The 13,809-nt window shown below is 43.0% G+C and overlaps 1 protein-coding gene across 1 annotated transcript in view; it reads right to left on the reverse strand.

Annotated features, from left to right (window-relative positions):
- The window catches only part of cacna2d4a (calcium channel, voltage-dependent, alpha 2/delta subunit 4a), an 80,981-nt gene that overhangs the window by 24,517 nt on the left and 42,655 nt on the right, over nucleotides 1-13,809 (reverse strand). The window lies entirely within an intron of this gene.

A 13,809-nucleotide genomic window follows, 5' to 3' on the forward strand; every position in this document is an offset into this window, starting at 1 on the left:
AGACAGATGGCACTCGCTCACCTCTCCCTCGTTTATCTCCTAACAACCTCTCTCCCTCTTTCAACACCGCTCTCTCCTTCTCTCACCTGCTCTTCACCTTCCTCATTTCTCTCATTTGCTCCTTCTCACCTCCGTTCTCTGCCTGCCTGACGTCACCCTCTCTCTTTCTCTCTCTCTCTCTCTCTCTCTCTTCCCTCTCTCGCGGTCTCACCCTCTCTCCCTCCTCTAGGAAATCCCTCTCCGCCATCTGTCTGGCTGTGATGAATTCAACGCCTTTCAAAACAAATCGACTTGGCCAAATTAATGAGACTCACCAAGAGGATAAACTTTCCGCGGGTGTGCGTGTCTGTGGGAGCGGGAGTGCGTGCGGACCTGCGACGCTTCATAATCCCTCGACTGTACCGCTTAATTTATCCTGCAGTGATGGAGCATGTTGGTGGTGACACCCGGCCAATGAAGCTGGCTGCACTTGTGTGTTTCTGAAACATGTGCCATCCCCGCACGTTCGCGCTCTTCGAGGATCGCTTTAGTCACTTTCAAGATGAAAATCCAATGTCACACTGCTCTCGAACGTAATGTGTGTCTGCAAGCAGTTGGATCACTTACATCGACATGCACAGAATGTGAAATACATTTTAAATACATTGCAGCAAAATGAAACCCTTTAGTTCATGTTAATTTAGATAGAGTGTATGTACTTTTGAGGATGATCTGGTTTTTGTACATAATAGATGAGCAGAGACCGGGGATGGTGACACGTTACACTTCTAACTGCTCAGAAAAGAACAGTGTGATCCCGGTAACGCTCCACAGTTTAATCAAGTTCAGATTACTTGTCACAAGACATTTTACTCAGCCCGTGACAAGAGAAGTGTATAATCTTCTGTGGCTGTGGAGAATGCTTGTTCGTCTCATAGTATCGCTGTTGATGATCTCCACATTAATTTAGCTTGAGCAAGACAAGACAAATCTTCAAGAGAAACACTGAGTCAAACATTTTTTGATCACAGAGATTATTTCTTTTTCGTCCCATCTTCTGTACAGCTCTTTTCCAACTCCCTGCCGTGACCGGCTGGAGTTTAAACCCAGCTGACTCTGGGCAGGTGACAGACTGAACGGATCACCAGTCCATCACAGGGTAAAAACACATCGAGATAAACAATCATGCTCGCTCCTATGAACCTGTTTGAAGTCACCAATTGTGGGAAGACTGTGGGAAGTATCTTGACAAAACCCATGCAACTATCAGGTTGCATTCTCGCTATGAGTTTTTTTTATTTTCCCCAGGTTCTTTGCAATTTGATACAGAAACAGAACAACCAATTGCCCCCTCACCATATAGATTCAAGCAAAGTGAAATGATTTTTTTGTAATTACAAGCACAATTTATCTGAACAAGCATGACATGGCATCGTCTCAGTATAGCTCAGTATATTCTGTATTATTCGTTAACTGACTCATGTTATCACAGTCGCCAATCAAACCAATACGTTGTGACCTGAATCCCATATGCTTTTCAATTATCTGCATAATTGGTGAGGCAAATCTGCTTTTCATGCACACTCTGGCAACAATGAATGCAAATCTAATTGCACAACTTTGGTGAGAGCTCTTCCAGAGGAGAGATCCCCAGAAAGCAGAGCAGCATACAACGGCTGAGAATGTAGAAAATACAGTAGTATAGTGCTCTCTTGGCTGGTCCCCGGCAATTCCGCCGGCTGTGCAGTAATTATTTGTACTTATTGATGATCCCTAGTTCATAAGTCCATACAATTGGATCATAAAGTTCGCCGACTGAACTCACTTTGAATATCTAGTATGCAAAACCTAATTTTGTGAAATGATAGATGTTCGTCCTTCAGCCCAGTTCAATTTTATTGACTTTTAATTGAAATGCGATAGCGCTCTAAACAGGAGGGCATGCAAAAAATGACACGGTGTAGCAGATGATTTAAACACATTAAAGAAGGAAAAAAATACCCCAACCCAAAACCCTCTGAAGTAAAACCTATAAAAAAGCAATGTCTTGAACGGTGCAACTACAGCACCATTGATTTCCATTCAAGCAATCCTCATTTGACCGTATTGACCGAAAGGTCATAAAACTGTCCGGTCAATATCGGAGGGTGATTCCCGGGTGAGAGGAAAAAGCCGATGAATGAGAAGAGATCCCGGTGACTCTTGGGACGGGGCCGCGGGGCGGTGGAGCGTGTAAAAAGATGGATTGTGCTTTGAAGTCACTTGTTCCACGCAGTAACTAGCGGTCGTGGTGCTCAAACGCGTCTGGCCAGCCCTGATGTTAATACAGAGGATAGGACCAATTCATCTTCACTGACACTCGCCCAATAGCACAGTAAATTACAAAGCGAGGGAGGAGACGGGGTTTAGTGTGAAGAGATAAAAGAAAGGTAAAGATGGAGGGAATAGGAGAAAGAAGAGGAAAGGGAGGTAATTTACAAGGAATGCAAGAGATTGCATTTAAAGTCACATGCCATCAATATTAAAAGAAAAAGTGCTGGAGGGGCTTAATCATGCCTCCAAGACAATAAATAAACTAATATTCCGGTAGCTGGGGAATTGATTTGTCTGATGAAGAAATGCTTGGTTGCACCACAGCCAGGGGGAAAGGTTAAAGAATACACTTTCTTGCTCGAAAGCAGTGCCACCAATCGGTTTTTTTTTTCACAGCACGTATTTCCTGCATCATTGATGGAACAAAACTGGCCATAACAGTCGCCTTGGCAGACTGGGCTGCTGGCTGGCACTCAGGATGGATCCTCACGCCAGAGGGCTCCTTCGCCAGACGCATGAACGGGCCCCCGAAAAGAAAGTGGCCGAATCTCTCGGCGGACCAAATAAATCAGTCTTACCTTTGCGTTCTTATCTTGGATTTAAAACCTCTGTCTTCTCGATCGGCGCACACAGTCTCATCACATCGGCCAGTGACATTAAATACAACGCTGTTCAGGAAATTAAACTTAAATGGACTTGTTTTTTTCCCCCCAAAGTGACGGCATAATATTCACAGCCATATAGCAGCAGTACATTTATGGTAAACCCACCATATTGTTATTCACAAACTAGAAAAGTAGAGCATGAGCAGGGCCCAGTGCGAGGTGGCTGCACAGCACAGTGCAGAGAAAAAGTGGAGCAGGACCAGCGAAGATGTCAGTGATTTACATAATTGAGTTAAACACAAAAGGCACTTACGCCTCGTCGGAGGAGAACCTGTTGATCGAGACGGGCTCGGCGCATGAGAGATTTTCTCAGGCGTTTCATCCATCATGGATTGCTGCCTGGTTACATCACAAACATCTGTCATTTCATCTGCCGTAAAACCGAGAAAGGTCACTGCGAAAAAAACAGTCAAATCTGAGACAACCTGAGTTTTGAGCGTCGCGCCGAGACGTGGAAAACCCACAAGGTCTCGAGCCCTCTACTTATGAAAGCAATTTCTCATCTCGACGAGAAGCTAGTCTCTTGGTGATCACGAGAAGAAAGCCCGGAGCTCCTCAGAGTCTGTTTGTTTTTTTTTATTAAAAAAGATTAGATTTAAGACTGATGGCTTGTTTGCGCAGTGTCGGATATGAGATGTAGAGCTGGATACAGAAAGAGAGAATCACTTGCAATTAATTACTCTGTGTTCTTGAATTTGTGAATTGGCATTTGTGACTTGAAGTGCTGTGAATGCAGAAATATATCAAGTTGTTCATGCCTTTAAGCCCAGTTTCAGTCTGAGATAGAAAAAAATGGCTCCTGAATTCTCGGCAACTCAAAGCAACAAAACCGACCCTTCAAATCTGGAGGACAGAGTGAGGATTAATTAAAGGACTAATTACTGGAATAACAAACTCACACACAATTCTATATTTGTCGGACCTAAACAATAACATGATACATACTCTAGTATTCTTAAACCTCAGTATCTAAACTCATCTTAGTTCACGGGTCACAAACAGCTCAAATTGACCTTAAATGGGCTGTAAAATGACAACACATTAATCCACGAGTATCTTTTGTTTGAACATCAAAAAATAAGAAAAAAGAGTTGAAATGCTTTCTGCTAAAATAATACCATGAGATATTGAAAAGGCACATCTTCTGTTTGTGGCACGTATTTTCAAGTTTTTGTTCCAGCTAAATCTGAATCAAATTACTTGACCGTGTCCTTTTTTAACTGTACAATTCTGCCAATAATAAATAAATCCTTTCTAAAAAAAAATTAGATTAATTAATTAATTTCTGCAGACTTCACCATACATGTTAGTATAAACTCACCCTCACAGACGACACTAGTAATGAGACAGATAACTTGTATGCCTGCTATTGTCACTGAAACTGTGATTCTGAGTGGGGAAAGAAAACAGAAACACAAGTTTTGGGGCAGTTTGCTTTAGTTGATGCTGAATTCAAACTCACTCGACAAGCTGAAATCTAGCCTCTGACAGGGCATTTGGTAAAGTTGCCCAGCGCTGACCTTGACCCAAGCGGAATCTGAGCTTGAAAACCACATCTTGACACTTAGAAATACACCAAATGTTGTGTTTGGTCGCCCCAAGCTCAAGTTTCTGACCCAACTGTGTTAAAAAAAACAACACACAAATACACACACGCAAGCCGATATATACGTACGCAGCCAGAGCAGACATTCGATCAACTTCAAAAATGTCTTTCATCTATTACAGAAAGCAAAATAAAGCAGCATACTGCACCTTCGCTGTTATGCGCAATCATTCTTGCCAATCATTTTCCACATGCGAGTGTTTCCTATAGCCAGCACCGATGGAGCTGCTGGCAGCTGAAAATAGGTTTCTGTTTGCCAGGAACTGCATTCATGACATAAATTCAGCACCGTGCCCACATTTGGAGAGGAAACCACGGAGCTCGCCTTCATGTTGTGTTTGGCCGCGTTGCCCAGCTGACCAGTGCAGTGTTTGAACCAGCACGTGCAGGTATTTGGATCTCGCAACAAACGTGGATGTGAGCACAAGTGCAAGAGTTACAGCTGGGAAAGAATAGCCTGACTACTTCATTGTATTCAACATGTAATTGAATAATTATTGGCTACTTAATGCTCAATAATGAAGCATCCAGTTTGTTTACCTGATTTTATTCATGACGAATTGATCATCCAAACAGTTGTTCGCTTTAAGGCAAGGATGTAACAAAACTCATTCTGAGCTGTACGCGTTGAAGGAAAATGCTCCGGAATTCTTCTGAATATGTTCATCTTACAATTTTTTCGCCCCCCCTTCAGGCTGATGGAGAGTTTAACTGGACGCAACTGACAGAAAGTAGATTCCTGTACAGTGGATAGAAGCTGATAAGACGCAATAACAAAGCAATAAGCTGAAAGAGAGCTCAGAACAACTGTAGACTGCGGTTAAAAAAAAAAAAAAGTGTTTATCACAAGGTTTGACACATTGCTCTGGGAATCAGTTCTGACAACAACGTTCATGTTTGACTTGAGAAATTCCTCGCGTTCCACTTCACAGAGAGTCCTCTGATACTTACCAATATAAAAGTATTGGCAAACGCTGCTTCAAGGTGAATGTGACATCAATTTTCCTTTCATAGTGCTTTTCCCAGAAAGGTCAGAGGTTGGGATCAGCCGCGCTGCGGCGGTCTCAGACCTGGCAGGGTCCAGCGAATGATGTATGGCTCAAGGACACTTCGGCAGGGCCTTAAATGTCAGTTGTTCGGGTTGATGGACGGGCTGTATTCCCACCACATTAGCATGAGTCACACCATAAATGTGCAACAGTCTGACAAAGAATTACAGAAGCCCTGTAATCTTGTGAAAACACACACACATGGCATGAGCGCCACCTGGATCACAAGAGGCCTTTTCTTGACAATGCCGATGAATTGAGAGAGAGAAAGCGAGAGGACGCTTGGCTGGTGAAAAGTTCCGTTTCAGTTCCTGACGGAGACGAATGGTTTCTCATTTAAACACGGCCGAATGACGCCAAGTGATTCACATGCTCATTAACAGCACAATGTGTGTGTGTGTGTGTGTCTCCTATGATTCGGTCCATGTAAGGAGGCAGCCAAGTTAATATGCTGTGTGCAAACACACAGTCCTCCTCACACACACTCACCCCGACTCTACGTGTGTCTTCAACATCGTCCCCGGTATCTTCCAAATCGGAGCTTTTCTCATCATTCACCTTGACGAACGCATAAATTAGCCCAGGATTTATCCTGACATCGGCGATTTGCCTGAGACGTGAGGTCGTTGTCTTGCGAGAATCACATTTCTGTCACTGCATTGTGGATAATAGAAGTACCCACACACTCTCAAAACCTGCGCATCAACAGTCATATGAACAAATATACCACACATACACAAAGCCAAGTGCTACGAGAGCTGCCACGGGGAATAGAATGAAAATGAATGCCGAGTGAGGGAGACGTGAGGAGGGAGAAAAAAAAATCCCGGGAAGAGAAAAGCCCATGTGGCAGAGGGAGATTCTCATCTTCACTGAAATCAGCTGATCCCCCCCCCCCCCCCCTCTTCTCCCTCTCTCTCTCTCTTCTCCCTCCCTTCACTGCCACAGCTTTCCTTCCCACATCTCTCCTGTCGCCCGGTACATCCACCTCATCACGCCCTGTCCTTTTTACTCCCTCCCACCTTTTCTTTTCTTTTTTGGACCAGCCTCTGCTTCCCAATCTCCCTCTCCACTCTCTGTATTTTTCCTTATCTCCCTTTCGGCTTTCACTATTTCACATCATCTCTCCCTCTGTGCTCCACCTCCCTCATCCTCTCTGTCACTGTGGGAGAGCTGCGAGGCAGACAGAGGTAGCATACACTAATGTTACTATATTTGACAAGGCGCACACACACATGTATTCTCCTGCCACATGCACGACTGCACACACATATGGAAAAAAGAGGAAGGGGAGGAAGAGGAGGAGGAGGAAGGAAGGAAAGAAGGGGGCAACGACACATGCACACGCACACAAAGAAAGACACACCGGAAAGACAGCCCTCAAGTGTGTACGCGTGGATAAACAACACACACACACACACACACACACACACACACACACACACACACACACACACACACTGGAGCGTGCTGAGTGCGGGAATCACAAACATAGCGACACACACAGAAGGGGTAGTGCATGACGCCAGCAAGCCAATGCTGTAGTTTCTCTCTCTCTCTCTCTCTCTCTCTCTCTCTCTCTCTCACTCTCCCCCTCTCTCTCAGACACTGTCTCTCTCCTCTCCACGCACACTAACGCCTCTCAGACAAACGGCAGCGCACAAGCCAACGGGCAGGACGGCACTGGACGTATCATTCATGTAGGGAATAGATCCGAAGGAAAGGATTAACTATCTCCATCCCTCTCCCTCTAAGGACCTTATCCTCTCTTCCCCCCTCTTGTTTCTCTAAGCCTCTCTTCACCTCATTTTTCCTTCTACAATCCCTCTTTTTTCCTGAATTCATTGGTGGGTTGAAGAGAAGCTGAGGGGAGATTGTCCCTATAGAAAGAAGGATTATTCTTATGTTATTGGTTTGACCAGGATATTGAATATATGGATTTCTTTAACCAAGCGGGTGACAGTTTTTCCTTTATGTCTTGTCCAGTGAGGGATTTTTGCTCTTTATGATATTATTTTTTCCCTTTTTTATTTAGAATTTTTTTTTTTAAACAAGATTTTTTCAAGGGACACCTGATGGCAGAAAGCTGTAAAGCTGGTGCTGTCTAAGAAAATTTGGTCAAAAGGTAAGTCTGATGGTGTTTTCCCACACCTCACTCATACACTCTTCCTTTTATACACCTTCTGCTACATCCTGACTGGAATTATTATTTTTTGGTATTTCTATACAAAGACTGCAGACAGAAAGGGAGTTGTTCAAAAGGTAGTTAGGCATTTTTAATGGTGGTGGAGGCGCATGTTTTGAGAATGGGGATGCTGAAAATGTCAGCCCTCGGGCTGTTGTCTGGACAAGAACAACAAACACATCATACAGCATGTTTCAGTTTTGGGAGAAAAGCAAAAAAATACAGCCGTATGAGTGGAATGATTGATTAGTTTGATAAGAAGCACGTTGTGAGTTTGGAGCAAAATTATCTATTGGAATACCTCAACATAAACATGATGTATTTTATTCTTTTAAAATTGACTGTAGGTAATTCACAGCGAGTCTTAAGATTGTTCCCACATCTAATGTAAATATGTAACATATGTAATGTTAATGTAATGTAATGTAACAACATCAGACACTTGATATGAGGCATTCAAAACTAGTCCAAAAAGTTCTGCCTGTTAGCTGTGCATGTCGAAATGATACACGAAATGATTTGTCACTTCAAATAGTTGATTTTTTTCCCATTCCGTTTTCATTTGTTGAAGTCTTTGCAGTAGCGACTCATCATACTGTAGTGTGTCGGTAAGCCTTTGACATCCAGTGCCCCCCCCCCCCCCAAAAAATGGAAAGCCAATGCTAACTGAGCAGGAGTAACGTCAGCAGTGAACTTTGCTTCACTGATGCGTGTACACCTTCTTTCCAGAAATCCATCGCAGTGCAGTCAAGAGCAAAGACAACAGACGAGTTGAATGTGTGCTCACTGATACAATATTGTGACATGTATCATACTTACACTTTAGTGCTGCTTCTCTCCCTGACCTTGATAGCTACCATCAAATAGTGTTTTTGATTCAGGAGCTGACGCCACAAGGTGATAGCATGTGTGTGTGTGTGTGTGTGTGTGTGTGTGTGTGTGTGTGTGTGTGTGTGTGTGTGTGTGTTTTCACGTGCTGGATAACACTTCAAACCCTGTTTTAGAAAGTGTGATTCAAGGGTGATTAGCTGGCAGCCACGCGATTATACGATGACACAATGGGTGTGAAGCCTCTTCACTCTTATGTCCTTTTGATGTTTTTGGTGTCTTTTCACCAGAATATTTAAATTGTATTCAAAGCCATTTAGCGCCAACTGTCCTTTATTATTACGATCAATGTGATTATGCTGCTAGCAAAACAGAAACATCCATCCTGAAACTACTCAACCACTAAATAGATGTTAGGTTGGTGTTGAAAAAGGGAAATACTCAAGTGTTAAGGACAAGAAAAGTAATTCTGCACAAACAGTAAGAGAGAAAAACTGATGAGTTACAGTTAAAAAGCCACAACGAAGCGTGTGGTTCGACATAACAACATACGTGAGTATTTATAAACGTGCTTTTGCACCATGTGCCTGTCAACACATATGTCCCTCTATTGGTCACGGTGTGTGTGTGTGTGTGTGTGTGTGTGTGTGTGTGTGTGTGTGTGTGTGTGTGTGTGTGTGTGTGTGTGTGTGTGTGTGTGTGTGTGGGTGTGTGCGTATGCTGCCCCAACCCTCCTCTCTCCTTTGTAAGAAAGCCATTAAAAATTGATTTCGGGAGCTCGGCTGCTTCTCCCCGTCTTTGTTAGCACCCGACGCCGTAACAAACACAAATTTATGAACATGCATCCACTCAGCTGCCTCGGTTACTATGGCTTTTATATAATTCTATATGCCTTTTTTGATGTGTGTGTGTGTGTGTGTGTGTGTGTGTATTCTGTGTGTATTCTTAACAGTAAACCTTTAAGTGAGGGATTTGTTTACATGCTCACATACACACACACACAAACACAAGGATGGTTGCTCCACTGTGTACCGGGTAGTTTCAATCTGAAGGTAAATTGGACAGAATTTGAGCCTTATTGATCGAAAACTATTAGTCAAGCTGAGTAGGCCCATCGCAAGAAGGATGAATACTGTGAATAATGGGCTCAAGTGAGGCAATTCAGGGAGAGATGTGCACACATGTGCAAGACAACACACACACACACACACACACACACACACACACACACACACACACACACACACACACACACGCAGCACTCTCTTCAGCACAGGAGGATTTAAGCCTCTTTGTCGAGGTAGTTTAGTCGTCCTGCCGTAGATCCCTCCGATGTGGGAAGGAATTGATGTATTGTTGATTGCCTGTTGAAACACGGGTGCAACACTAAATGGCTGTGTTGTACATTATCCAGCTGTTGTGAAGCCTTTATATACCTGCAGTAATCGTCTTCACACCAGACTGGGAAGGTTTGAACACAAGACAAGAAGGAAGAAATGTATTTGAAAGCATCAACTTCAACCTCCAGTTAACATGCAAAGCAATCAGCTTTCCTGTATTCGAGAATGATGACGGGCTTGAATCCTCGAGAAATACATTTTCTATCACATCAAATTACGGATGTGTCGAGCCAGAACGAAAGGGAGTAGATCATCAGCAAACCAGTCACAGTTGCTGACCTTCGCTCATTCCCAGCCTTCAGGTGTGAGGTTAAACTTCTCAGAGCTTTGCACGCGCTCTCGACAACAACCCGGTGTCTATAAATGCCCGAGTGCAAACACACCAAGAGGAATAAATAGAACGAAAACAAAACATGTCAAGGAGGACTGGAGGAGTTACTTGATTCCCCAACATGCAAGGTCACCCTGGCCTCCAAGCCTGTCCACGTGTGTTTAAACAAATGTGTACATGGGGGAGTGTCTAAGTTTTGGCTGCCACCGTGTAAAGGTCAAACAAAGAGGACTGAGAATAGCTTGACATGAAGGTTTACCACCAGGTCACCTATTCGACATGATGGGAAGTCGTGGGTGAGCGGCAGCATGCGGCTACTGGACTGAACTTCTGTTGCAGCTGCGATTTATCATTTGAGTGACAGAGCCCGTCTGGTGTTGCACACAGTGAAATGTTTGGCAGGTGTTACCATGTATATTAAAATACAGATTTTTCTTGTGCGTTTTTGCAAGTACCCAAATACGTTATGAAAGTCAGGATAGCTGCAATTAATTTTCTTTTTTGTTTCAGGACATATGCATGCATTCCTGATAGCGTCTACATATAATATTCATTCTGTCCTCCATTTTTTTGTTTACTCACCCTTATTTGTTTCCAGGTTTTGCTACTCTCAGTTAATGATATTTGAACAGGAGGCCAATGAATAACGCCTGAGTCGATTAAGCCAGTTTGAAAAGTTCATGGTTTCATTCCTTTCCTCATGAAGTAACACACCATTTTAAGCCAAATTATAATAGTTCTGAGAACCATTCATATTTCTGGTACTATTTCAAGAATCTCTTGCCTCAGGTTGGATTTTTGTATTTGTAATAATGAAGGCGTGTGGATGGAGTCCTGGCTGTCCTCAAGCTGACCTCACTTCTGGCCACAGATCCATTTGAATCCACAAGATGTTGCTACTTCTACTTATCTGAGCAGCCTTTAATTGCACTGTGTCACTCGGTTAAAGGATCACAAAAGCAAAAACTTCAAAGTCTTATCTAATTTCATGAGTCTGCTTGCTTGAGTGGCCCTGTATGAGTGCTAAACCTCCTAAATAAGCAGTTTGTCCAGAAGCTCTCTGGCGTGTTAATCTTTCCATGCATGGCACAAGTCTCGAAATAATTTCTCACCTGGCAAGTGAACTGAAACAGAAAACATATGTAAGCGTGATACTTTAAACCAGCGTGCGGGATCTGTCCAATTTCCTTGCATTCCCTCTAATTCCTCCTCTCTGCTTCTGATTTTTTTTTTTTCTCGAAATGAAGCTCGTGTGCTCATTTGAAAAGAACAACTGAAAATTTCCCAGCAGAGCTTGGCTAATGGGACTTTAATCACATGCAGGAAATCCATCTGCCGAATATCCCCCGTACATGATTCTGCTCCTTTTGTCGGGGAGAGAAAAGCGAGCGGGAGGAGGGTATAGGCAGAGTGAGTGACGGAGACCAGCCTGAGAGAAAGGAATATTGATACAGCAAGGTCACGGGGAGGAAGAAACGATGGTGAAAGACTGATGAATGAGTGCTGGAGTAGATAGGAAAGGGGTAAGAGAGCGCGGTGTGAAGATACAGAGAATAAAGGAAGAGCCGAGAGAGCTGGGAGATTAGACAAGTGCTTTATATTTCGCTCGGAGTCTGGAAGGTACTAATAACAATAACGATAACACAAACAGCACCACTGGGGCACGTATACACACACACTGAATGCAAACAACCAAAACACTGGATAGGATGTGGAGTTTGTCCCTGTTTACCCCGCTGCACTAATTTTTTTTTTTTTACATCCCTGCACATATTTTTTTCCTTTTACCACTTGTTCCTATACGTAAGCTCTTGTAAATAACCTCTTGACACAACTTTTTAATGTCGAGCAGACAGTAAATCTGCCCTCGTCTATCATCAATCCATGTATTTCTATCCCCTTTACTACACTTACACGTGGCTCCAGGAGTAGAACATGTCTATTTAAGGTCCGACAGCCGCAGGTTTACACATTCAGTGCACACGCATCAACAAATGAGTGCAAACACATCCACCAATACCCCTTCGTCCACAGTCCTGCATCTACATTTCCCACATGATAGCAAACAAGGGCTATATGATTAAAGGGATATTTCACACGCTGCTGACTGGATTTTGATGATTCTACCAAAAAAAAAAACCCCAACAACAACAGGCATATCCAGTGAGTGCGAGTCAACAGTGAGCATCAGTCACAACATGCCACGGCTTCAACCAGCTCTCTCCCATGGTAATTTCCCATCTTGTGAAATTCATTTTCACCGTGATGACTCACAAGCAAGAGACCACTCACGTTTTTTTTTTTTTTTTCTTTTCTTTTCCAAAGCATGTGGGATTTGTTACATTACAATGTTGTAATCAAGCGGTCAATTTTCATTCTTTTTTTTTTTTTTTAAAGCGAGGTTTCTTGTGCACGTCTTGATGAATCAATTGAATTTACTAATGCAGAAAACCAATGACAACTTTGACAAGTAATCATGAGTTGTGACACTTGAGAGTTTTGTCCAGAGAACTGTTTGGTGAAAAAAAAAAGTGCAAATCTGTCAATTATTTCTGTCTTATGGATATGGAGCAAACAGTGCAGTGCCACCAGTAATCATGGGGGGCAGTGTTTACAATAATGGCGAATAATAAGTGGCGGTTGTGTAAAATGCCTCAAGGTGTTTAACAGCCTCACGGACCACCTCTGCTTCCCCCGCTATGGCAACATTAGTGTCTCATTAGTTAGCATTGACTTTCTTCTTCTTCTCGTTAAAAAACACCTCGACTTTTCTTTTTGGTATTTGTCCAGTATACTTTAGGGTCTGATTAATTGATTACCCAGTGCTCATTTAAGCTTAAATTAACTTCTAAGCTGTTATTGTTTCCCAACAAGGGGAAAGGGAATATGATTTATTGGTACGTATGTTGTATTTTCATATTATTCAAGGATGTTACACCAAAATAATCTAACCAGTTAACCTTATTTTATGTCTTTTTTTTTCTTCCTCATTGTTGCTTGATTTCTGGAACAAATCAGGAGTGTGACTCATATTTCCATCCCAACAACAGTAATGAATTCCATCCCCATCCCTGCTTTTTCCATTCTCTCTTGACCTTTCTGCTTTTTGTTTCCTTGTGTTTGTCATTCTCACCCCATTTCTTTATCCTTCCTCTTCTTCAGTCACTCTTTGTGTGAGACGGCGGCAGTCGGGGAGGGTCTGTCTGCGTTAACGGCAAACTGACTGTGTAAACTACCAAAGACACACACATGTATTATTAATGCCAGTGGAATACCGGAGGGGCGCTCCTTGTGAGGCCTGCACACACATGCACACAGAAGCACAAACTGTAAGAAGGGAAGTTTTGTCACCGTCTCGCCTCCACTTCCATATATGGGAATGTGTGTGTGTGTGTGTGTGAGTTAGCACGACGACCCTGCATCGATAATCCGACACGATTGATTTGAAGTTTG

The sequence above is a fragment of the Blennius ocellaris genome, assembly GCF_963422515.1.
Source record: "Blennius ocellaris genome assembly, chromosome: 22".
NCBI lineage: Eukaryota > Metazoa > Chordata > Actinopteri > Blenniiformes > Blenniidae > Blennius > Blennius ocellaris.